We start from the raw sequence: 24,270 nt of genomic DNA on the forward strand, positions 1-24,270 counted from the left end.
TTTCTGGCTTTTAGAAAAAGGCACACTTCTCTATTTAGCCAAGGCTTGTTATTAGAAAACACTCGTACTTGTCTGGTGGTAGTAACAACATCAATGCAGCTTTTGATATAAAACAGTACTATCGAGGTATAAGTATCAACATTGTCCTCCTCAAACAGTGCCCATTCAGTGCTCCTAAAGCAAATTTGAAGTTGCTCAGATGCACCCACTGGACACACTTGTATTTCTCTAGTGCATGGTCTGATTCTGTTTACTAGAGGTCTGTATGACAGAATCAAAAACAGAGATATATGATCCAACTGTCCCAAACTAGGCAATGGCTTCATCTTATATCCATGCATGATGTTACTATATACCTGATCCAAGGTATTTTCCCCTCTAGTGGGACAATCTACGCACTGATAAAACTTAGGGAGGACAGTCTTTAAATTGGCTTGATTGAAATCACCTGCTACCACCAGCACTCCATCTGGGTAGGCCTGCTGCTGTTTGCTGATAGCAGTTAACAAACAACGCATAGCTGTGCTTATGTTAGCATCAGGAGGTGTATATATATTGCAGTTTATATAACAACATTAAACTCATGAGGCAGCTAAAAGGGGTGGGATTTCACTGCCAAATACTCCAAACCAGGAGAACAGTGAATGTCCATTATTTTAATATCCGTGCTCCAGTTATTTTTTTTTGTAAACACAAACCACTCCACCTCTGCTCTTCCCAGATTCAATAGTCCTGTCTGCTCAATGTACTCTGTGTCCTCGTAGTTCTATTACCTCCCCTGGGATGGAAGAGTCAAGTCACGTCTCTGTAAAGATCATAACACAACAGCCCTGAATATTTTTCTGCAGGGAGACAGTAAGTTCCAAGTCCTCAATCTTGTTTGGTACAGATCTAACATTTGAAACAAAAAGACTTGGCAATGCAGACTTGTGAGAATTTTTGCCTAGCCTCACTTGTAATCCGGCCATGCAACCTCTTTTCTGCTTGTGTTTTCTCCGTGTTCTTTTCTTCCTGACAGGGAGAGGAGGGGGAATAACCCATGGATATGCAGGCAGTCTAAAGAGCTCAGCTGGAATGTTGTAAGTTGAGACCCTCAGTTCAAAGTTGCAGCCTTCTCTGCCTATAGTTAATAATTCTTGTTGTCTGTAAATTACTTGTGCCTGAGCATGCAGAGTCTATAACAACGAGTACACAATAAAAATATTAATTAAAAGATACTGATCTCTGGAGTGCCAAGCCGCTGCAAATACTTGCACCACCATCTAGCCCCAAGAGGAACTCAAGGAACTGTGTTCTGCCCAATGTTTCAAAAAATACAAATAATCATGAAAGTGTAAGGGAAAGCGCATCAATTCCTCCCCCTTCAAAAAATAGAAGCGTTCTCTTACTCAAAAACCACTGTGCCTATCCTACTGAAATTTTGCAAACTCCTTAATGATGGACTTCAATGAAAAACTGTGATATATGGCATTTTCATGACAAATAATTTCCCCCAGTTTTGGCAAAAAGTAAAAAAAAAAAAAAGCATTCCTGTTTGATGATTTCTACTCGTAGTCAACAGAAGGCAAGAAGATTTGGAGATGTGAAATATGATTCAGATTTGGACCAAACCAAAGGAGCCATGAAAGTGATGTGAAGTAAATTGTGCTCTTCTTGAACCTGAAGTTCAAATAAAATCTAATAGTAGTGCACAATTCTGTGAAAAGGTCCATAGTGCAAGTTATGATGCATTATTTTTAAACTGAACAATTTCACCTTTAATTTTCTTTCTTTTTTTAATGATTTTACAATCATAAAACTTCAATACTAATATTTGTTTTTACTGTATTGATTTCCAAATAAGTGTAAAAGTGTGTTATGTAGGGCTAGATGCTTGCAGAGTGAAATTTGTAAATATAAAAATTAGCAGCAAAAAAGGAAAAAAAATCTGGTTCTTTGCTACAAACCTTGTGCCTAAAGAAGAGAACAGAAATGAAATGCTTCTTAGATACACTTAGTTGTGTCATATGTTTAATATTTTGCCACTAGCAGAGATTTTTAATATCACCTTGCGAAAGATTGGTATATTGGCTTGGCAGACAGTGGTGCATTTGAACAAAGCATTAATCAGTTTAATGACAATCTCCTGCACATCATTTTATAGAAGTCTAGATTGATTTATTTTGAGGATTCTTTTGAAACTCATACAACTCATTTTTGCAGTCCCTCCAGGCCTTGCAATACTCTCCCGAAGCCAGATGTCAAAAGATGTGTATACATTTGATATAAGGTGGATGTAAGATTGTTGAACAAATGTTACTGGCACTTTAAATATATGTGAACCATCACAGCTGGGCTATTGCCATAAAACCACCATACTCTCTGGTGTTAAGAAAGGAAGATCCATCATTTGAATAGATGGAATAAGCTTTGGGGTCTGAATGCAAATTTTAACTTTTCAGTTTCATGCACTTTTAACATTTAAGCAAAAGTTTAAGTAATACAAGGTCCAGATATTAAGGTTGCAATTTACAGTGCAAGCCTCACTGTTAACACCTTGACCACTTCTTTCCCATCCCTTAGGGATCAGGAAAATGTCACAATTGAATGGTAAATGTGAGTCCCAGTGTGCTTTGATTTATGAAACATTCTGTGAAGTTGACCCAATTTCCCTGTAGCAAATCTTTTTTTTAAGCATCAAGAAAGACCTTTAAAATTTAAAATCAGTCCCTAATACCTAATTAGTTTAAGATGTTACAAGACAAATGATATAAATATTATGTTTCCCCCCATTCTTATACTCTCCTCTAATTAATGCCTTGGCTATGAATGATGAACGTTAATTAATGGAAGAGATGTAGGGTCAGGTTGGAATTCTGTCCATATTTACTTGGTGGGTTAGCAACAGAAAGTCATGTCTTGAAAGAGGGTGGACGGCAAGTGGTGGGCACTCTGGAGTAGCTCACAGAAAGTTAAAGAAATGTAGCCTTCTAAAACTGGCTGCAGAGATGTGCTTGCTTTTGGGAACTTGTGAGGTGTCCAGTCTAAAAGAGAAGGAACAAACTGTGGTCCTCCAGGTTTTGATGGACTACAACCCCCATCAGTCCTAGCCGGCATAATCAACTGCAAGGATGATGAACCCAATTCAACAATATGGGGGCTGCAGCAAGTTGCCTACCCAGTCCTGGCCTACACTGTAATTGCAACAACATGGAGACCTGTCATCTGTAGAAACTTCAGTGCCAGGAGATGCAGCCCAGCAATACCTGGAACACTGCTCAGTGCCCACTCCAGGTCTAGAACAACTTTATTTTGAGCTTCTTCATGGAAGGCTAGAATCTTGGATTTATCCAGAAAATTTTGTTAGCTTCCATCTGCCCTATATCTATCTCCTCTTCTTTTGCTCCCTTCTTGTGGCAACCCCAGCATTATAAACTGCTTAGCCCCAAACCTTTCCCTTTTTAGAGGGGACTTGCAAAAATTTATTGGGTCTTAAAACCTTTTCAGCCTTGTGAGTTTGCTTCTTTACATTAAAATTTCCATAAAATAGTTTTAAAGAAAAGGTATTTTTATACATAATCACCTGCTTTGTTTATATGCTGTTTTCCATTTATGCAGCTCCACTGCAATATTTGCTATTCTACAAAATGGATATTCTGAGTCTTATGCATACAACAGCATTCTCTCATTGAATATATCTCAGTACCTAAGATTTAGTGAGCCCAGTTTGTGTTAAAATGTACTACCGCTATGGTTGAAAGATTCTTTAAAATTGTGTATGTACAGAACATGCATTATTTCATACATGTGTTCTGAGAATGTACAAATGAAAATGGTTGCCATTATAAGAATCCAGAACTCTCTGTTTAAAAGAAAGGAGGTCTTTTCATTCAAGGGGACAAGGAATGAAACAATATTCTAAGATTGGATTAGTTTACTTATTTTGCCAGGAAATTTGATAAATGTCTCTTTAAATTTACAGTGGCGCGTGTGTGTACTATGTGATGTTAAGTCACACCTGACTTACAGCAACCCTAACAGAGTTTTCAAGGCATGTGAGTGAGTGTCCATAACTGAATGGGAATTTGAACCCAAGTCTCTTAAATCCTAGTCCATCCCTCTGTTCACTATACCACACTGGATTTTTAAAATGGGACATACGCCCAGATAAATGATTTCATTGTACTTGAAAGAGGTTTTGGTGAACATCTGATGAAAAATTGAAGCTCACTGTCTGTAAAACCCATAATACAGGAGCTGGTGACTTTCTTGTTAACAGCTTCTCAGACTCCTGATGAGTTATTGGGCTCAAGTCAAGGTGCTGATTATGATGCATGAAGCCCTATATCACCTGAGACTAAGTGATCCAAAAGACACAATTCTAACAAATATTTGTATATTTTCTTGCTCTTAACAAAAGGCAAATGCCTCAATACTTTGAGAAAACCTACTGAAAAGAGTCCTCACTCCAAAACGAAAATGAAAGCAGCAGAACTTTTTGGGAGTCAGCAACAATATTTGGTATAAAATCCTGCATTTTTTAATAGAAACCTTGCATTTTCCATTACCTTGCATTTTGCACAAAAACAAGGATTTTAATGCAAAATACAAGTTTTCTGTATATTTTGTATATTTCTGTGCAGAGAAATTGCTCAGCCGAGAGACATCTTGCTCAGCCGAGAGACATCTTTTGATATTTTTTCCTCCTTCTCTGTGAGCATAAACAAAGCAAAGATCTCATCTTCTACATGGTCTATTTTTCTTTTTTCTTTTTTGCCTAACCAGAAGTATATGTGGCTTATTAAAATCAACTGTTTCATCCATGATAAGTTGCTTGTCTCAATACATTTCATTTTCTTAATCTGGAGGTGACTGGAATTTATAAAATGGAGGAAAAGATGTGACTAATCCATAAGATTTAGCCAAATCTTTGCAACTTTACATATAATCCAATGATGCTAGTTTAGGGAATCCAACTATGCTATGATGAAATGTTTTTTTCCCTCTTCTTCATGACAGGCTCTCTATACTGTATATATCATTCCTGGCTTCATAATTATTTTCTGATAGTGCAAATAACTTGGTCTTGGATTGCACATATGAATCCCCCAGTTTCAGCCTAAAGATGATCTAATTTAAGCCACATGTTCAATTATCACATATTGACAGAGGCTGAGGAACTAGCTAGGTGGAGTTAAGCTCTGTAGCAATGCAGAGTGTTAGAGTTATTGTCTCCTTGCCCATTATGCTCCATACAGGGTACGTCTCAGGAAACTACACTGCCCTTAATGCCTTGAAGTGCTATAGACCTTAGCCTCAATCAGCCAGTTCTTCTGCCTCAGAATTCAGATATAGCAGGATATTTTTCAATTTATGCATCAAATGTACTTCATATCAAATACCTGAAAGGGCTTGTTTTGGACTAAACCCCCCCCCCCAGCTAGGGCAATTCCACAGACTTCTGGGTGTTGTAGTTCAAAAATACAAGAATTCCATCTTGAGTTATAGGTTGGCTCTCACAAGTTGTAACACTGTTAGTCCATTATTGTTTTCTACTATCACCTGTTCAAGTGGGACTGTGCTTGCAGAAAAGTAGTTCTGAGGCTTGACTGTTTGACCTATACAGAGATTCTCCATAATCACTGTAAACCTAAAGTGTATGGGCTAAACAATGAATGGTTATCTGACTTCTGCAAGTTCTCAATGTGATGCCCTGTAAATGTTTTTGTGCAGGCTACTGGAAGGACAGGAATAACTCCATAGTACCATTTTCTTTTCTTTTTCAAAAAGGACTTTGAAATTGTTCTAACCTTCTACTTTAGCTCAACAAAAATTGGATTATTTTGCCATCAAAGAAACCAGGGTGTTTGAGAATCATGCGGCTATAAATGCATAAAGGAGCGGTTAGAGCCAAATATGAACACATAAATATTGATATTTCTTCATCATTTAACACAGCAAGTCTAACATTGTTTTGAAGCAGGAGAAATATGTGTGTTGTCTACCATAGCAATATAGAAAATCTGTTTATACCTGTATTGAAGACATATTTAAGCATAATTTTTTGGCCTTTCTTTCAAAGGGATCATCTCTCTGTGTTCTGAATTGAGCATAAAATGGAATTTCAAAGCAACTAGGAATTTGTTTATACAATAACCAAAAGAAAAAAATAAGTATAGAATGTAGAATCCCATTTCAGTGTTGCAAAAGGCAGCAACTGAAGGTCATACTACTTGCAGTTAACAGTCCCAAACTATGTTGTAGCCTCAGACATGTCTGAGAAGGAAGGTAGTTCATAGGATATAGTAAATAAGAAAATGCTAGAAATAATTCTTTACACAAGCAAGAAGCTGGAAATCTAGCCTTTGAGGTTGTGGTCCCAAAAAGCAACTTTCCAATCTCTGACATAGGACTACGGATTTTTAAAAAACTGCTTCAATTGGTGCAAACTCCACCAGCTAGGTGGCTTACCAATGCATGACATCACAATCATATTAGTCCTATATTAAAAATTTGTGTTGCTTCCCAGTTGCTTCCTAGGATCATTTAATTTAAAAATGAATTCATTGGGATGCAGTGGAGAAACTGATTGGGAACAGAAAAATCAGCATTTCCAGAGAAAAGTTACCAGAAGATAAAGTGTCCAGTTGATTGACAAAACAATTTTAGAGGAAAATGGTGCCAAAGTTTTCTGCATCTGCTCTTGAGAAAGAAAGTAAAAATATTTCCCACAAATAGCATTTTCCACAATATAATTATATGTTTATGTATCTATTCCATTTTTATATTTGAATTGTACTAAGAGATGGCAATAACAGAAGAACTCAAGGCACTGAAGAAGGAGAAAAAGGAGGAGAAAGAGGAGAAGCTTGTGTCCTAATTATGAAAGAAATGCCCTTGATGTTTCACACTTAATGTATATGGATGATATTAAGTTGTTTACATGTTCTCCTGATAAATTCGACAGTCTCTTAAACATCTTGAGTCATTGAACAGATATGAAAATTAACTTTGGTGTTGATAAATACAGTGGTGCCCCGCATAGCAAGCACCCGATTTAACGATGAATCTGCATAGCGATGCGGATTTTGCGATCGCAAAAGTGATCGCATTGCGATGTTTAGAATGGCTAAACATCATATTGCGATGATCGGTAAGCGTTTCGCTTGCCAATCTTCACATTGCAATGTTTGGAAAACAGCTGATCGGCAGTTTCAAAATGGCCGCTGGAAGAAAAAAATGGCCACCCTCAGCGTTTTCGCACAGTTTCCTCGCTTACCGAGGGGGTGAAAATGGCTGCTGTATGGAGGATTTCCACATAGCGGTGAGTTTATCCCCCATAGGAATGCATTGAAGGGGTTTTAACGCGTTCCTATGGGGTTTTTTTGCCCCATATAGCGATGATTCTGGATAGCGACAATTTATCCGGAACGGATTATCATCGCTATGCGGGGCACCACTGTATGCTATTATCCACATGAGAAGAGGCACATTCTCAGAGGACAGTAACTATAAGCTCACTAATGGACAGTTTATTCAATGCTTAGAAGAGCAGAAGACCTATGAACATCTATGAACATCTCTGTATAAACCACAAGAAGCACTGATCATTATTTGAGAATATGTAATTTAATAGAGGGAAAGCAGTAGTCAAAACAGAACTTGATGCAGAACGAAACATTACTGCTATCAGTTCCTGAGCAAAACCAGTATCAACCTATTCTTTTGAAATTATGGACAAGATGCACAGTTATCTTCACGATTCAAATAGGAAAACCTGAGACCTAACAAAATACCGCTGCCATCATCCAAAGGCATGTACAGAATACTTTTATTTGCGTTGGAGCATGGGCATATATGGGCTTATTGAGTTCAAGAATCATAAATTGAAAGAATATCCATCAAAATTCATATCAAAGCACCCCAGCCAGGAGGAGCTTCTCTTTCCAGTGGCTGGAGAGGTGAATCGCGGCGGAGGGGGGCAGGGGCGGCCAGGGCCAGGCTCAGTCTCCCGCTGTCGGGCCACTGCCACCCCCGTCCCCATTTCTGGAGGAGCCCGTTGGGTGGCAGCGGTGCTTGCCCAGGTGCATGGCTTCCTTCAGTAATGCCTTCGCACCGGCTGGGCCTGGTAGAGTCTCTCACCCTCCATGCAGCAGCTATCGCAGCACTTTGATGGCGAGGCCCACGTGCACTCTGATGCTGAAACCTGATGTAGCCACCCCGGTGAACAGCTGCTGGAGCTGGTGCCGGAGTGGGAGGCGGCCCCCGGTGGGCAAGCCACCTGCTGCTCTTTGACGAATGCCCAGGAGCCACCTGCCAGCGGAGAAAGGGAGTCCCATTAAGTAGGCTCTTCTTTGTGCAACTAGTCACATACTTATTGCACAATTATTGTTCAACCACTGGTGTGACTAACAGGACAAAGGACTGCCCATCTCCAGATGTCCCACTTCAGCAGCTGCCCATTCCTCTCCCTGCGGCGATGCATCCCTGACTAAGTGCCCAGGAGATTCACTGTCTCTCAGGCTCTCCTGGGATTGTGCAGTGGGGCCAGATGTCCTGCTGTGGGTGCTCTAGGTGACCCCCTAACAGAGATTTTACAAATTAATGTTCTTTTTTTTTAATGACCCTGAAATTTGCAAGTGAAAAATGTGACAAAAAAGAAGACTCGTACTATTGGAAAACAAAATCAAAAGCAGAGAGATGGAAAACAGAAAGGATGCAAAGGTTTAAAGCATATTGCAGTGCATGAGGAATACGTCTAATTTAATTGCATCTCTCACCTGGAAACACTTGACTAGAGTGTGCACTTGAATAATTAGCACAAGACACTTCAGAAACATGAGAAAAATCTGTAGTAACAAATTTCATTAGCTATCAAGTTAAGGCAGAGTACAATGTGAAAACTGCCAAGGAAGAAAATTGAGAATTTTGCCATTCCCATCTTCTGTGACCTGCAGGGTCGCTCCATATCCTCTTTTAGAAAACACAGAAGGTCTCCTTTATCCATATCTGATTTCAAGATAAAGAAACATGGGGGGTGGAGGTCAATAAGAATAGTTTTATGCAAATTAGCACTCCTTTGGTTTATTTTTTGTGACCATATTATTATTATTATTATTATTATTATTATTATTATTATTATTATTATTATTGATCTGTTTAAGGACCACATTAGCGAACAGTGCAGTAACCTAAATGCTTCTGTGTAATCATAAAGTAGCCATATGGATCAACTCTTTAAAGTTAAAAGAAGATGCTCAACAAATGTATGAACTGTTGGCATAAACAATGTATTACAGTTGTAATAATCGTAGAGAATTTCACACTGTGCTATGAACTTTGCTGCAAAATTTCCCAAGTTTCTCAGACCTACTCACACTGCTAAGAGCTATGAACTGGAGCATGAACTTCTGTGGGTCAATTTGGGCCACATTAAAAAGCTGCAGAACATCTATAAATATTACACATATTGATATGCATTGCTATTTTGCACCTTGGATTTATTGGTCATTAATGGGATTGTGCCTCACAGGAGAGCACAGGACAATACACTGTTTATTTGTTAAGGATAAGATATGCCATAGCTAAGTCAGCCTCCATCCTATTTTGGAACCTTTTAATAATGTGAACATTTCTTCTCTAATAAATTTCTTTAAAGAGATAATGCACAACACCAATTCATTTATGGCATCAGTCAGAAGCATATAGGGAGCCTCAGAAGCGGAAAGTTTTAAATTAAATCAAAGCTTTCTGTCAATAGATGATAACATCATCCACACAGTACAAACATACATCAACAGGATATCAGCCAAATTTTAATTTTATCATTCAAAACAGTAAAACATTTAAATAAAGAGATACACTTTAGCAATACATAGTAATTAATGACATTATTTGTGATAGGAGAAAATCAAGACCCTTTTAAAGACTCAAGTATAGTCAGAACTAAATAAAAGTTCAGTGTAAATATTCAAAGTATCTTACCGTGGTGCACAAAAATGCACATTGGCTAGTTTGGATAGTTTCCTCCTGAAGAGGAGCTGAGGCAGGAGGTGAGCTGTGTTCGGGAGGACATTTTATTTGGTATTTTCTTCTAGGCTGACCTTTATTCTCCCTGACTGTATGGTCTAAGGGAGCAGGATTTTGGCTTTAAATGTGGGCTGGCAGAAGCGCTCAACATTATTCTCTGATTCTATTTTTTTACTCTAATCTGGTAAATAGGAAAGCCAAATAGCATTGCATACACCTGGGGGGCAGGAAAGTTTTAGGGGTAGGATCAGACTTCCTCCCTTTTTTAATTCACTGACCAATCAGTCGAGATGGATAGTGCAGGATCTGTTGCACTTGTAACAACTGTGGCATGTTTGTTTTCTTGTCAATGAGGTGCCTGAGTAGAAATGCTCTAAGTGTTAGTTGGTGGTCCTCTTGGAAGACAAGGTCTGGCAGCTGGAGGCCTGTATTCTAAACTCTGCACTCTTACAGAGCAGGCCGGGTAGGTGGCGCTTGTCAGCCTTGGAAGGCAGCACATCTAGGAGAAGAAAAACTCTGATTTCAAACCTCCACTGCCTTGTGGTTATATCCACGGATGGAAAAGGCTTCAGGAGTTAACATCGAGGCAAAATCCAGAGCCGGAGTCCCGGAGGCAGTTCATGTTGCTTCGGCAACTCCTGCGACGTCGCTAGAACCAGTTATATTAGCTCTTGCCTTTCTACTGAACTATTTCAGGGATGTGGAGAGGGGGGATTTGCTGCTTGGGTAACAGCCTATCCTCCATATTATTTTACCCAGGCTTCGTGATCTGGAGAGGACACTCCAGCTTTGCATACGGCGTTGAAACAACATGGTAAGTAGCAGTTACCGGTTATAAGTCTTTGCTCGATTAACACAGAGCATGATGCCAGAGGCTACTACCGATGGTGGGAGAGGTCATTGCACCTCATTAGGTAGCTACCATCTGTCTTAAGCTGGGCAGTTCCCAGCCAGTAAGGTGATGCCTCGCCACGGTCTGTTAACCTCAAGGGGTGCGTTGGTGTTAGGGTGAAAGCCGACAAACAGATTGATAACCCTACACCATGCAACAATAATAAGAAAACTTGTGCCCTAAAGTTGGGCACCTAGAATGTTCTGACAATGGCCCCTGGATTTTCTGACAACCTGCAGGAAATAGACAATGTGTGCAAGACAGCTGTCATAGATATGGAACTGAGTAGACTGCAGATGGACATTGTTGCCCTGCAAGAGATGAAATTGCTAGAAATAGGATCTGTCAAAGAAGAAAACATCTCATTCTTTTGGCAGAGAAAACCATTGAATGAGACCAGGGAATATGGTGTTGGCTTTGCGGTCAGAAATACTCTGCTGAGTTCCATTGTTCCACCTACTGTGGGGAGTGAAAGAATCCCGTCTCTGCAGCTCCCTCATTAGTGCATATGCACCAATACTGTCGTCCACAACAGAAATTAAAGACAAATTCTACAATGATCTGGCAGCTACTATAAAAAAATCCCTGAGAGAGAGCTATTGTTCATTCTCGGAGACTTTAACACTAGAGTTGGTGCTGATCACAATTCTTGGCCCACTTGTTTAGGCCGTTTTGGCATTAGGAAGATGAACAAAAATGGCCAACACTTGCTGGTGTTTTGCTGTTATTATGGTCTTTGTGTCAGCAATACGTTCTTTAATATGAAGCTTCAACACTGATTTTCCTGGAGAAATCCAAGATTGAAGCATTGGCCAGGAGTTGATGCCAGTCATCGAAGAAAAGAGGAGAGCTCTGGCAGCATACAAAGCCTGTCCTACTGAGTAAAACTTGCAGGCTCTTTGACTTGCTCGTAGCAAAGTCCAACAGGCTACCAGGAGATGTTCCAACGATTATTGGCTTCAGCTCTGCTCCCAGATACAGATAGCAGTGGACACAGGTAATATCAAGGGAATGTATGATGGTATCAAGCAGGCTTTAGGTCCAATACAGAAGAAATCTGCTCCCTTGAAGTCTGCTACAGGTGTGATCATCCAGGACTGAGCGCAGCAGATGGACCACTGGGTGCAGCGCTACTCTGAGCTATATTCCAGAGAGAATGTAGTAACCGAAGAAGCATTAAATAACATTGAGTGCCTGCCTGTCTTGGAAGAGTTGGACAGTGAACCAACTTTAGGAGAAATAAAAGTGGCCTTAGATTCTCTCGCCTCTGGCAAGGCACCTGGGAAGGATAACATCCCTGCTGAAGTGCTGTAAAGAGATCAACACCACCGAGCTGTATGAAATCTTTTGTCTTTGCTGGAGGTAGGGTGGAGTACCACAGGACATTAATGATGCCTAGTGACCACCTAGAGTGGTCTTTTAGGCCAGATGGGTGGGGTTCTAAATCAATCAATCAATCAATCGATCGATCGATCAATCAAATAAATAAATAAATAAAATGCAAACATCATCACATTGGACAAAGCAGAACAAAGGAGAACGGGGCGACTGCAAAAACTATCATGGCATCGCTCTTCTCAGTGTTGTAGGGAAGTTGCTTGCCTGTGTTGTGCTGAAGAGGCTCCATGTGCTTCCAGACAGAGTCTATCTAGAAACACAGTGTGGATTTTGAGCTAACAGATCCACCACGGACATGGTATTCTCCCTCCAACAGCTGCAGAAGAACTGTAGGGAATAATAACAGCCATTCTTTGTGGCCTTCATAGATCTCACAAAGGCCATTGATTCAGTTAGCAGGGACGGTCTTTTTAAAATCCTTCCCAAGACTGGATGTCCACCTCAACTCCTTAACATCATCCGGTCCTTTCATGAGGAAATGAAGGGCACTGTAGTTTTTGATGGCTCAACATCAGATCCCTTTGACATCTGAAGCGGAGTGAAACAGGGCTGTGTCCTTGCACCAACCCTGTTGGGGATCTTTTTTGCTGTCATGCTGAAGCACACCTTTGGAACTGCAACAGAAGATGTCTATCTCCAGACTAGATCAGATGGAAAGCTCTTTAATCTCTTTAGATTGAGAGTGAAGACCAAAGTCCATCTGAAATGCATGTGAGACTTCCTCTTTGCTGATGATGCAGCTGTTGTTACCCACTCTGCTGAAGACCTCCAACAACTTATGAATCATTTTAGCAAGGCCTGCCAAGACTCTGGAGTAACAATCAGCCTGAAGAAAACACAAGTCATGGGCCAGGGCGTGGACTCACCTCCCTCTATTACCATCTCTACACAAGAATTGGAGGTTGTTCATGACTTTGTGTACCTTGATCTCTGACACCCTCTCCCTAGATGTGGAGCTAGATAAACACATTGGCAAAGCAGCTACCACATTCTCTAGACTCAAAAAGAGAGTATGGCTCTCAAAAAGAGAGCCTGTGTCCTGAGCACATTCCTGTACTGCAGTGAGTCCTGAACCTTTCGTGCACGGCAGGAGAGGAAGCTGAACACATTCCATATGCATTGTCTCCGATGCATTTTTAATATTACCTGGCAGGACAAAGTTCCAAATAGAGTAGTCCTAAAACGAGCTGGAATGTTTAGCATGTATACATTACTGAAACAGTGATGTCTATGTTGGCTTAGGCATGTTGTGAGAATGGCTGATGGTTGGATTCCGAAAGATGTCCTGCATGGAGAATTAGTGCAGAGAAATCACCCCAGAGGGAGACCACAGCTGTGATGCAAGCAGGAGCTGAAGGCCTTAGGAATGGACCTCAACAGATGGGAATCCTTGACATCTGAGCATTCAGCCTGGAGGCAGGCGGTGCATCACGGCCTCTCCCAGTTTGAAGAGACCCTTGTCCAGCAGGCCAAGGCAAAAAGGCAATCCCAAAACCAGCAAAATCAGGGAGCTGGACAGGGGAGAGATTGTATTTGTCTTCAGTGTGGAAGGGACTGTCACTCTTGAATTGGTCTTCTCAGCCACATTAGACGCTGTTCCAACTCCTCCATACAGAGCACGTTACCATGTCTCTCAAGACTGAAGGATGCCTAACTAGTTTGGATAGCAACAACTGCCAGTGGAAAAGAGAGTGGATTCCCAGGTTACTTTAGGACTTGAGTTCTAGAAAGTGCCTCTGAACCCTGCAGGTTCTTTTCTAGATGGTCATGAAACTGTGCTAGATTATAAACCTCTAAGTATGCAGTTTAGGTGCTATTAAACCGGAAGCAAAATTTGAACAGTTTCCTTTTGATGGAAGTTAACCAGAAGCTTAACCTTTCCAAACAAAGAGTGGAAAATGCATTAGTATTTATTTAGTACAGATATCCAGCTTTTACAAAGAGAATGTCTAGTCTGTTTCTGATACGGAGTGCCTATACTATGTTGCAATCAATTTGCACACACAAGGTGCCTTTCAAAACCCCATAGCAGTCGTACATAATGCTTTAGGTTTGAATCATTTAGTTGCCTGTAACACTCAGAACTATTAATTGAAAATTCTCTGTGTTGCCTTCAGGTAGCCTGAAGGGCTATCAGGTCAGCAGTTTTCCACTTCTTAAAATTTTGGAGGCAAATCTCAGATGAAGGGCTAGGGTCTTGTGAAGCTGCAGAAGACCTGCCCTTGAGTAACAATTGCAAAGAAGTGCACGTACGTGCATATTTATCTGTGAGAGGAAGAGGCAGGCAAGAAAGCAGGCAGGCAGAAACTTATGCCATCTGAGTATGGGGGGAGCAATGGGCACTGAAGCTGAAAAGCACAATAAAATTAAACTTCCTTCTCCTTCAGGACTGCTTGACCAGCAATTCCCTCAAATGTCATCTGGCACCCTGAGAGCTAGCAGCCCTACTAGTTTGGTCCTCTTATCATATCAATAAACCTGCAGCAGTCAGATTAGATGATTTAATGGTAGTCCTTAAATATTATACACAGTTCTGTCATATCACTGTGCCTGCACTAATAGCAACCCAAGTGGTCATCAGGACTCTTGAGACCACATCTCGCCCTGGAATGCCAGAAAGTCATGCCAGGCATATACCCAAAGGGCAGTGAATTGAGGAATTAGCAAGAGAAACACAGATTTGTCGAGAAATTAGGACAAGCAAACTAATCTGCCCCTGCAAAGTGTCCTTTCAAGTCTACAGTGTATAATCCAGCACTGCTTCATTTGATCCCAAGCATAGAGAGTCAGGGTAATCAGAGGAAAGAGAGGCCAAAGGAGAGAAAAGAAAGCAGCAAAAAGAAAAGAAGGCAGCTTGAAGTTCAGCATGTAGAATATTTAAGGTCTCCCATTAAATGGCTAATCTCAAATTAACCCCAAGCACCTGTATATCTTCTGTTCTGTCATCTATGATAGTTCATTGCATTTTCCATATATGATTATATTTCTTCTCAAAGTCCCCAGCACTAAAAAAAAATCGGTTTTACATTTTGCTTACTCAGAAATACTTTAATCTTTCTTTAGGAATTTCAATAAATTTGAGGATCATATTTCTTCCCTCCCCCTATTTATTGGAGAACAGGCAATGTGGGAGTTCATATTATCCTATTCCTTATTTGTTTAGATTTCATGCATGTTCTCATGTCATGCACAATGTAGAAAACCTGCAAAAAGCAAGTGTAGACTATTCACATATCCTTTGGTAATGCTTCTTTGATTATCTGAGCTCAGCCACCATTTGAATTACATTTAATTGTCAAACACACACACTTATATTTGTATAGAATTCTTGGAATGGAGTTTGTTGTGGTTTAAGATTTATTTTATTTTCTGCCACCACTTTCTTCATGAGCACAGCAATAGTTGACTGTGTACTTACTGTATTTTCCCCCATACCAGTTTTGAACTCTGCCTTTTAATGCAGAACACTCTATTAGCCATGGTCCAAGTAGACATGTAAACAATACTTGCCAAGTGTTGCTTTCTCATTGATTTAGGCTGTCTCAACATGAAAAGACACCTTGATGACAAATTTCCAAGCAACACATTATTCTCTGCCTCCAAGAAAGAACAAGACAATGAGACTACCTGGCAAGGTCTCAATAATTTTTATGAATTTCTTTGCATAAAATTAGTGTACTTTTGAAAGCAAAATATCTACATAAGCACAGAAGTGGCTGACCAGTGCAAAAAATGCAAATAACCCCTCTGGTGCTTTTAATCCTTGAAACTCCATGTGACAAAACATAATCATTATGCACAATGTGTGCTTTTTGCATTAAAACATTCTTTAGACAATGTTGCTTAATTTGTACCAATTTGGGTTGTTTCTTCTTGACAAGAGCACCATTAACTACTGGCTCCTTTTTCAAGGTAGGATAATCTTGTGGATTATCTTCACCCTAGATCTGAGCTCAAGAATTTTAATTTTTAAAACTATAGTAAGAAAGGACAAAGTCCTACTACAAAATACTACACATGTAAGATAAGTTGTGCAAGAAGTTTTTGCTGTTGTCTGGCCATCTGTTATGTCCATGCAACCTGGATATGTCTAAACACACAACAGATAGCTGGAAGATCATGCATACCCAGTTAGGCAATGAACCCAATGGGATACTAGCAGTTTAAGAGATAATATCTCTTTGCAATATTGCATTTTTAATTAAAAGCCAATGGTTGCATCTCTACTGGCTGAAAATTTTGTGTTAAAAGTACAGTGAGCTTTAAAAAAATCTGCGGTGGTGCCTTGACTTACAAACATCCAGAAATATAACTATTTCGAGTTGCGATCAGCTCCAGCTGCAAAATTTTGCTTCGACTTGTGTCCGGAGCTTCAAGGTGCGACCAGAAAAAGGCAGGGAAAAAAGGTGGGGAATTCAGATGTGCAAACTGTTGGTAGGTGAAGAGGCTGCTTCTTTGTAGCTCTTTTACCCCAACGGTTAGAGTGTGTGCATTGGAGGAGGCTTCGGACTGTCTGGAGCTGCTTTCTGCTCCTGAGTAAGTTCATTTACTTTGTTTTGCAGGGTGGGTTTGGGTTTTTTTGGGGGGGGGTTATGTTTCTGTGCTGTGATTTTTTTTGTGTTTTGGTGTTTTTCCCCTAGCCCCATCGCGTTCTGCTGGGGCTGATTGTGTGTGTGTTGTTTTGTGTGTTTGTCCCCAGCCCCATTGTGTTCCGATGAGGCTGGCTGTGTTTTTTTGGTTTTGGTAAAAAAAGGTTTTGGCCCCAATGCGTTCTGTGTGTTTTTTGTTTTGTTTTTGTTTTCCAGCCCCAACACTTTCCTATGGGGCTTGCAGTGTTTTATTTTATTTTATTTTTGGTATTTTTTCCTTCTGGAACAGATTAATCGTGTTCCAATGCATTCCTGTGGGAAATGGTGTTTCGACTTGCGACCATTTTGAATTACGCCCATCTTCTGGAACCTATTATGTCCAGCTTCACATACAGTGTCAAAGTCCTCCATACAGAGCACGTTACCATAGTCTCTCGAGACTGAAGGATGCCTAACACAACACATCCCAAGAACAGTTTGATGATGAAGAACTCTGAGAAAGGAAGGACAGAGCGTAGAATTTGCCCAATTAACCATTAGCACTCAGGCAGAAAACTAAACAGGAACATGAGTTACCTCATCACAGTATTTGCCACTATGGTGAAATGTACTGTTTTCCATTGAAATTATAGTAATTCTTTCTTATTTTGTAAATATGGGTAAGAATTAACACATACAAATGTTTTGCGTATTTGTTTCCTCTTTGGATCACCAGCTTTTTTGGTGATGCATTTCCAAAGCAAATACAGCAAGAAAATACAGGGGAGATTTGGAGAAACTGAACAAAACCGAACTGAGAGATTGTTTCATTCCTCATTTCAGTGTTAGCTGGAAGATCCCAATAGAGTTCATGACTCTTAATCATTTTTTAAGAAGACATTGTCTTGATGTCTTTAAGCACTACTCTGCGCATCAAGAATTTCTTTGCCCAAGATAAACCAAGTTGCTCCCCTATCCACATGCGCACTCCATATCCATAATGGGTGGTGTCTCTTCCACAACATACATTCTGTTCTTCCTGACCTCTGTGACAAAACAAAGTTCTGAGAGACAAATTGAAAGTGTGGGGACACAGTGGAGGTTGTATTGATGTCTGTTTTTTAGGGAGACTCTGGAGAGAATCTGGAAGGAATGGGAATGTCCAGTTTTGTTTTTGTTTGGATTGTATTACTTTATTATTATTATTATTGCTTAATTCTAATTTTAAAATATTCATTACTGGGTAAAATGTGTATTCTGAACATGTTTTAGTATGCATTTGTAAATCACCTTCCTAAACCCACTGGGCCAAAAGTGCATGATAAAATGAATGAACAAAACTGTACATAAAATGAACCAATTAAAACAAGTTCCCCCTCAGGTGTAGACTTAGTTTGGCTTCCGTATCTCACACTCTCTTTCTGCCTAACATCCACCACACATAATTATGATGAAGATAAAATGAGATGATTTTACAAACCATTAACCTCTAGGGGAAAAGGCAGGGTACAAATGTATATAAATGTACAATAGGAGTAATTTAGCTGCTGAAAATCAGTTTATTCTGAGATTTTGTAAAGAGCAATTGTAATTCAAATTGAGGTTTTGGCTGTTCTCATGCTGTCCTTCCTTTGCGGTTGCACTGTAGCTGTTTCCTCAGGCAGGAGAAAGCCTGGATCCGGCATAATTTGGCACCTCTCCAGGCAACCCTTCTCTGGCTGTTCTGCTTTCAGATCGTAGCCAGCAGAGGAGTTTTGCCAATGGATTTCTCTGTTGGAAGATGTCCAAGATCTCTGCAGGCAGAAGCAGCTGGTAACTAATCTGAATCCCCCACTGCCAAATTTCAATTAGGGTTCCCGTAGTATGAGCATGCATTTTGGCTGTATTTGCTACAAAATGGGCACAATTCCTACACATGCTCTGTTTAAGTTTTTGCACCCTTGCAGGCTGCCTTTTGTTGGTTTGGCTGGGATGACTATCTTTCTGTGCTGGGGTGACTATAAAATTTTCCAGCAGTAACTAATAGTTTCCTCCTGCCTCTGAATTCAAAGAGAGACCCACCTCTCAACTCAGAATTTCTTTTTTTGGGGGGGGGGTGTGTCTGTTGGACATGTTTGTCACTTTGATGTTTGATCTGTTGATCTATAAGTAGAGAAACGGTTTTTTATTCTTTCTCTTATTAATGTCTCCAGAGTATATGTGCCAGTTAAAATGAGAAAAAGGGGTGAAGTAAATCGGGGAATTAGAAGCTATTATGCTCTGTTCATCCCTGTGGTTCTACTGTGCAGCTAGAGGAATTTAATCAAAAATTCAAAACTCTGCAATATGTTCAACATTATTTACTGTATTTTAGTTATTCACAGAAACAGAATTTTTAAACACAGCTAAAGTTTCTCCAAAACAGAAAATAGTGTTCGGTATTTAGCAGGGGAGGATTCCAGACAATAGGAACTTATCACTGGTGAGCGAGGGCAGCGGACTCATGTGTAACTTTTTTTGAATATTGAAAATATGATTGGTTGAGTGCAAACCTGCCCCTTGCCTGTGCTATGGCTATCCATGAGACATTGCTGGATCAGAAAGCTGTGGAGAAGAAAAGAGGAAATATGGTAGTGCCTCGACTTACAACCGTCTTGACTTGCAACAATTCGAGTTACAGCCAGCTCCAGTCACAACATTTTGCTTTGAATTGCAACTGGCGTTTTGAGATACAACCGGAAAAAAGGCCTCTTTTCCCCATTGTTCCCTCCCTCCCTCCTTTCCTGCCCATTTTTTTAACCTTAGAGGTCATCCTAGTTTTTTTTAAAGTCACCCCCTAGTGGATGGATTAACCACTTTTACATTAGTCCCTTATTTTTAGTCCCTCCTGGAATGGGTTTTTGTTTGTTTGTTTTAGACTCCAAACTCCCCCCCCCCGCATTGTCTTCTCTCTCTCTATCCTCTCTCTTTTTGTGCCTAAAAGCACAAACCTTTGTCTGAGGAGTCTGTGTACCCAAATGAATACCTTCTTTCTTTCCTCTTTTCCCCATTGCATTCCTCTGATGAAGAATTTTTTGAGGAAATTGGAGGACAGATTTTGGCACAGCATCAGAACAAAAAAATTCCCTTCCAGTCTTTCAAATTTAAAAATGAGCCCTCTTTATAAACAGATTATATTGCTTCACTGTATATATATATATATATACAGTGAAGTGTGTGTGTGTGTGTGTGTGTGTGTGTATGTATATATGTATATATATATATTCAGAACTTTCTTTTTCCTCCTCCTCCTCTAAATATTTCTTATTTTCTCTGCCTCTCCAGATCTTTTTCATCCTTTCCTTAAAGCCTAACATGTGCAAAGACAAGACTGCACTTTTAATCAAGCTTCCTTTTCCCTCAAGCTTTTATTTCCAGAAGTAATGTAGTTATGGAAAACTCCACGGTAAAGTGAAAATCCATTAGCATTTAATAGCTGTTCTGATTGTTTGGTTCAGATATTTACTCCATTTTAGTTGCTTTTTCCGCAAGACTTTCTGTGTGCCAATGAATTAAATTTTCCATTATTTTAAGCTTCTTTTAAGACAACAAGAAAGAGGAAATACAAAATGCCATGTTCAAATTAGATTATACCATATAATCTTCTGTGCTAGAGATCTTTTGAAATGTAAGTGATTTTGATATAGCAGTAGTGTGCAATTAGGTAAAGTCATTAGAGTTTTGTTTGGCTATATTTAATCATCCTTGCCTACTGCAATCATAAACTAAACAAAATATTATGCACTACTTTAACATTACAGATGCAATCCTATACACATTTACCTTGGAGTAAACCACCATTGAACTCAGTGGAATTTACTTCTAAGAAGGCATGTGTTCTAAGATTCGAGTTCTATGTATGTAGTAAAGATGGAACTCAGTGAGACTTTGGGTGAGCATGCCTAGAGTTGCACTGTATGGAATACTTTTTATTCTGGTTTCTACTCTTTGCACCAGATTTTTCATTTTAATGTTTGATAAAATATCAGTGTAGTCCCATGTGTATCTACTCATAAGTATGTGTTGCTTTTTTGAATTTCTGGTAAAATTCTCTTTTTGCTACACAGTAGACATACAGAGTTCCAAAGAAGAGAATAGCTATAAGTTCCCCAGAGCCTACCCCTTTCTCATTAACTGGCACTTAAAATCTCGGTAGCTTCCTCTGAGACATTTTTAAGAGAAAGAATAACACCAGTTTTTTCACTTCCAGTTGCTTCAAACTGCAGTCTTGTGTATGCTATTTTTTTTAGGGCACACATACTAGCAACCAACTGAACAGAACAGCAGCAAAAAAAAGAACTGCCACCAACTCAGGAAAGAGAGGGGCAGAGCACTTAGCAGAGAGATGGGGCTCTCTTTAAATTTCAAAAGTTGGAATGAACAATTTGTTAGTGCTGGATAGATAATCTCCCCAGCCCAGAAGAATCCCTCCTAATCACTCAAACTAAATACAGCCAAGCCCTGTTAACTGTGTTTTTTATGCAACAGAAATATAAGTTAGATTTCAATAGGCAGGTTACTCTATACATATTGACTATGGCCTCTACTACTTTGTTTTTAGTGTCTTTGCTCAAGTTGTATTTACCTTTTATTGAAAGCTACCATGTTTCCCCAAAAATAAGACAGTGTCTTATATTAATTTTTGCTCCAAAATGCATTAGAGCTTATTTTCAGGCGATCTTTAATTTTTTTTTCATGTACAACAATCTACATTTATTCAAATACAGTCATGTCGTCTTCTTCTGGTTGCTGCACAATGGTGGAGGGGAGGTTTCACTTAATTGGGGCTTATTTGGGGGGTAGGGCTTATATTAAGAGCACCCTGAAAAATCATACTAGGGCTCATTTTCAGTTTAGGTCTTATTTTAGGGGAAACAGGGTAACAGGACATGTTCCAGCTAAGAAATCTGGCAAACCTAGGCTAAGTTTGTTTATAAGCAAACATAAACATGGGCCTAGGAGATGGCTCCAATTGTGATGATGATCTGCACACTCATCAAGCTGACAATCTGTGACCAACAGTGTGTCAGAAAGCTAAGGTGAGGTAATCCCGCCTATGCATGTACTGAAGGAGTAGGCAAAGTATGATCCCCAGACATAGTTGGATTGCAGGTCCCATGATCCCTCACCACTGGTCTTGCTGGTTAAAGCGGGAGATGCAGTCCAATAAATGAACAAACAAATAAATAAAAATCTGGAGGGCTTTGCATTGTCCACTCCTGCTGGGAAACGATTGTGGGGAACAACAATAGGAACATAGGGAACTGATATCCCCAAATGGAAAGCAATGAGAAGTGATTCAAAGGAGACAAAGGTGGGCTTTTGAATTTTCTCTTGCCTATTTATTTATCTGGAGCATAGCTGAGCGTAGAGGCCCTTCACATGTTGTTCAACTGCAATTCCCATCTGCCGTAATTACATGAGCCAATGGGAGCTACAGACAAACAAAATCTGCACAATTGCATGCAGGTTCCCCTATTATATATTATTATGTAACACAGGTCCTGGCCAGACAGACTTCCAAGTATATATGCAGTGTCATTATGAGCAACAGCCATGGGAGGGTTTGCTGAAAGAAGGTGTTGGGCTTCCTTTTTTGATCTTTGGAACAAGCTCCTTTGTAACTCAGTGCAAACTGCTTCTTGAATAGCGAGAGTGACTCCACCAGGGTGCAGCAGAAAGATAGGCCATTTCACTGACTGCTCAAAATGCAGCTTGCCTGTCCTCTTCCTGATCTGTTTTCTAATCCAGTTAATCATCATGACAATCATTTGCTTGTTTCCTTCTTCCCGCCTCATCCCCTTTTGTATCGCGTCTTTTACACTGCAAGCCCCTTAGCAAGGAAGACCTTGCTTATTGATGAACCTACTGAATTATTTAGGCAGAGAATAGTGGAATAAAAAAAAATAACTCAAACAAATTTGCAATATTGGTGGGCGGCAGAAGTCTGTTGGAACAAGTCTTGCCTTGAGCTTTTTTGTCTTGAACCATGGAATCTGATCCTGCTTTGGCTTGCAGCTTGAGTGGCTCAACTATTAGCATAAACATGATCAAGGTGAACCCAGAAAGTCTGTCAAGAATATTCCCCAACAAACATTTTTAGATTTCCACCTACCTTTTGAAAGCACAGTGACCTCAGCTTTTCAGTTCAGAATCTAAATCAGCTCTTTGTATCATTTTAAGAACATTTTTTCTAGTGAGATATCCTTCCTTAATGTCTGTTCTTCCTGTTTTTGTCTCACCTTCTCTCCCCACCCCCACCATTTATTTCCTTTTCTCTCCATGCTGCATCTGATATAAATTATCCAACTGTGCTGCTCAGTAGAAGAGATTGCAGATGGCAGTCTGTTTGACAAGTCAATTCCCTTCTTGCCATGTTTTCTCGATTTGCTTAATCTATTTCTAGCTATCTGCTCTGTTTGTTTGCTTATTTATTCAGGTGCTCCTGGTTACTTTTAAAATACCAGCTCATGCTTCCACTGCCAGCACCGCTCAAAAAGAAATGAAGATGCTTTCTTTGGAATCAGTTATTGAAAGAGCCTACCTAAATAAAATAGTTGCCACTTCCTATCATTTTTTTGCTATGGGGTAGACATACCAGTTACAATGTAGAGATAATTAAGCAGCATCACTATTGTGATGCCTGGTCCGCCTCTATATCATGTCCAACATAAGTTTGCAATGTAAAGGAGAGCAGTATAGATCACACAGGACCCGATTTTGGTCAAACATCTCAGAAATTTCTGTTATTTAAGGTTTTTCTCTTTCGGGTGTGTGTGTGTGTGTGCAAAGAATTTCGTAAAGGTTTTATGCCACTTAACATACTGGGTCTTTTTCTGCAGCTCTTAATTTTATTTTGGATTCTTTGAAATGAAATTCTCTCTCTCTCTCTCTCTCTCTCTCTCTCTCTCTCTCAAAATAAGTACTCTAAAGCAGTGGTCCCCAACCTTGGGCCTCCAGATGTTCTTGGACTACAACTCCCAGAAGCCTTCATCACAACCTCTGCTGGCCAGGATTTCTGGGAATTGATTTCCAAGAACATCTGGAGGCCCGAGGTTGGGGACCACTGCTCTAAAGTGAGCCTAGGCAGAATGAAGCAGCTGCCTCAAGTAGAAGATTTGGATGTCATGAAAAAGAGGATACATATCTAGTTTAATGTGGATACCCAATGTGATACAGTGGATGGTGTGGTGGACTAAAATTCAAAAGAGCTGCGTTCTGCTGTGGAAACTCACAGGATTGGGATTTGGGACTGGTAAACCACTCTTTAAATATTTTATTCACCTTGAAAGCCCTATTTGGGTTGCTATAAGTCAGGACGTTCAGCAGATCAATGACTACTGTTTCTCAATAGAGAAAGGCCTTCCTAGATAGGGGAATCTGGAG

At 39.9% G+C, this 24,270-nt stretch overlaps 1 protein-coding gene and 1 long non-coding RNA gene across 2 annotated transcripts in view; both read right to left on the bottom strand.

The window, feature by feature from the left end:
- KCND2 (potassium voltage-gated channel subfamily D member 2) overlaps nt 1-24,270 on the bottom strand; it is a 342,348-nt gene that overhangs the window by 106,321 nt on the left and 211,757 nt on the right. The gene's annotated exons all lie outside the window — the stretch shown is intronic.
- On the bottom strand, nt 17,134-23,086 carry LOC140707388 (uncharacterized). The gene is made up of 2 exons (XR_012087417.2): nt 23,000-23,086; nt 17,134-19,449 (listed from the first exon to the last, which is right to left on the bottom strand). It is a non-coding gene; the product is annotated as an uncharacterized LOC140707388 (long non-coding RNA).

This window comes from Pogona vitticeps, chromosome 5 (assembly GCF_051106095.1).
Source record: "Pogona vitticeps strain Pit_001003342236 chromosome 5, PviZW2.1, whole genome shotgun sequence".
Taxonomy (NCBI): domain Eukaryota; kingdom Metazoa; phylum Chordata; class Lepidosauria; order Squamata; family Agamidae; genus Pogona; species Pogona vitticeps.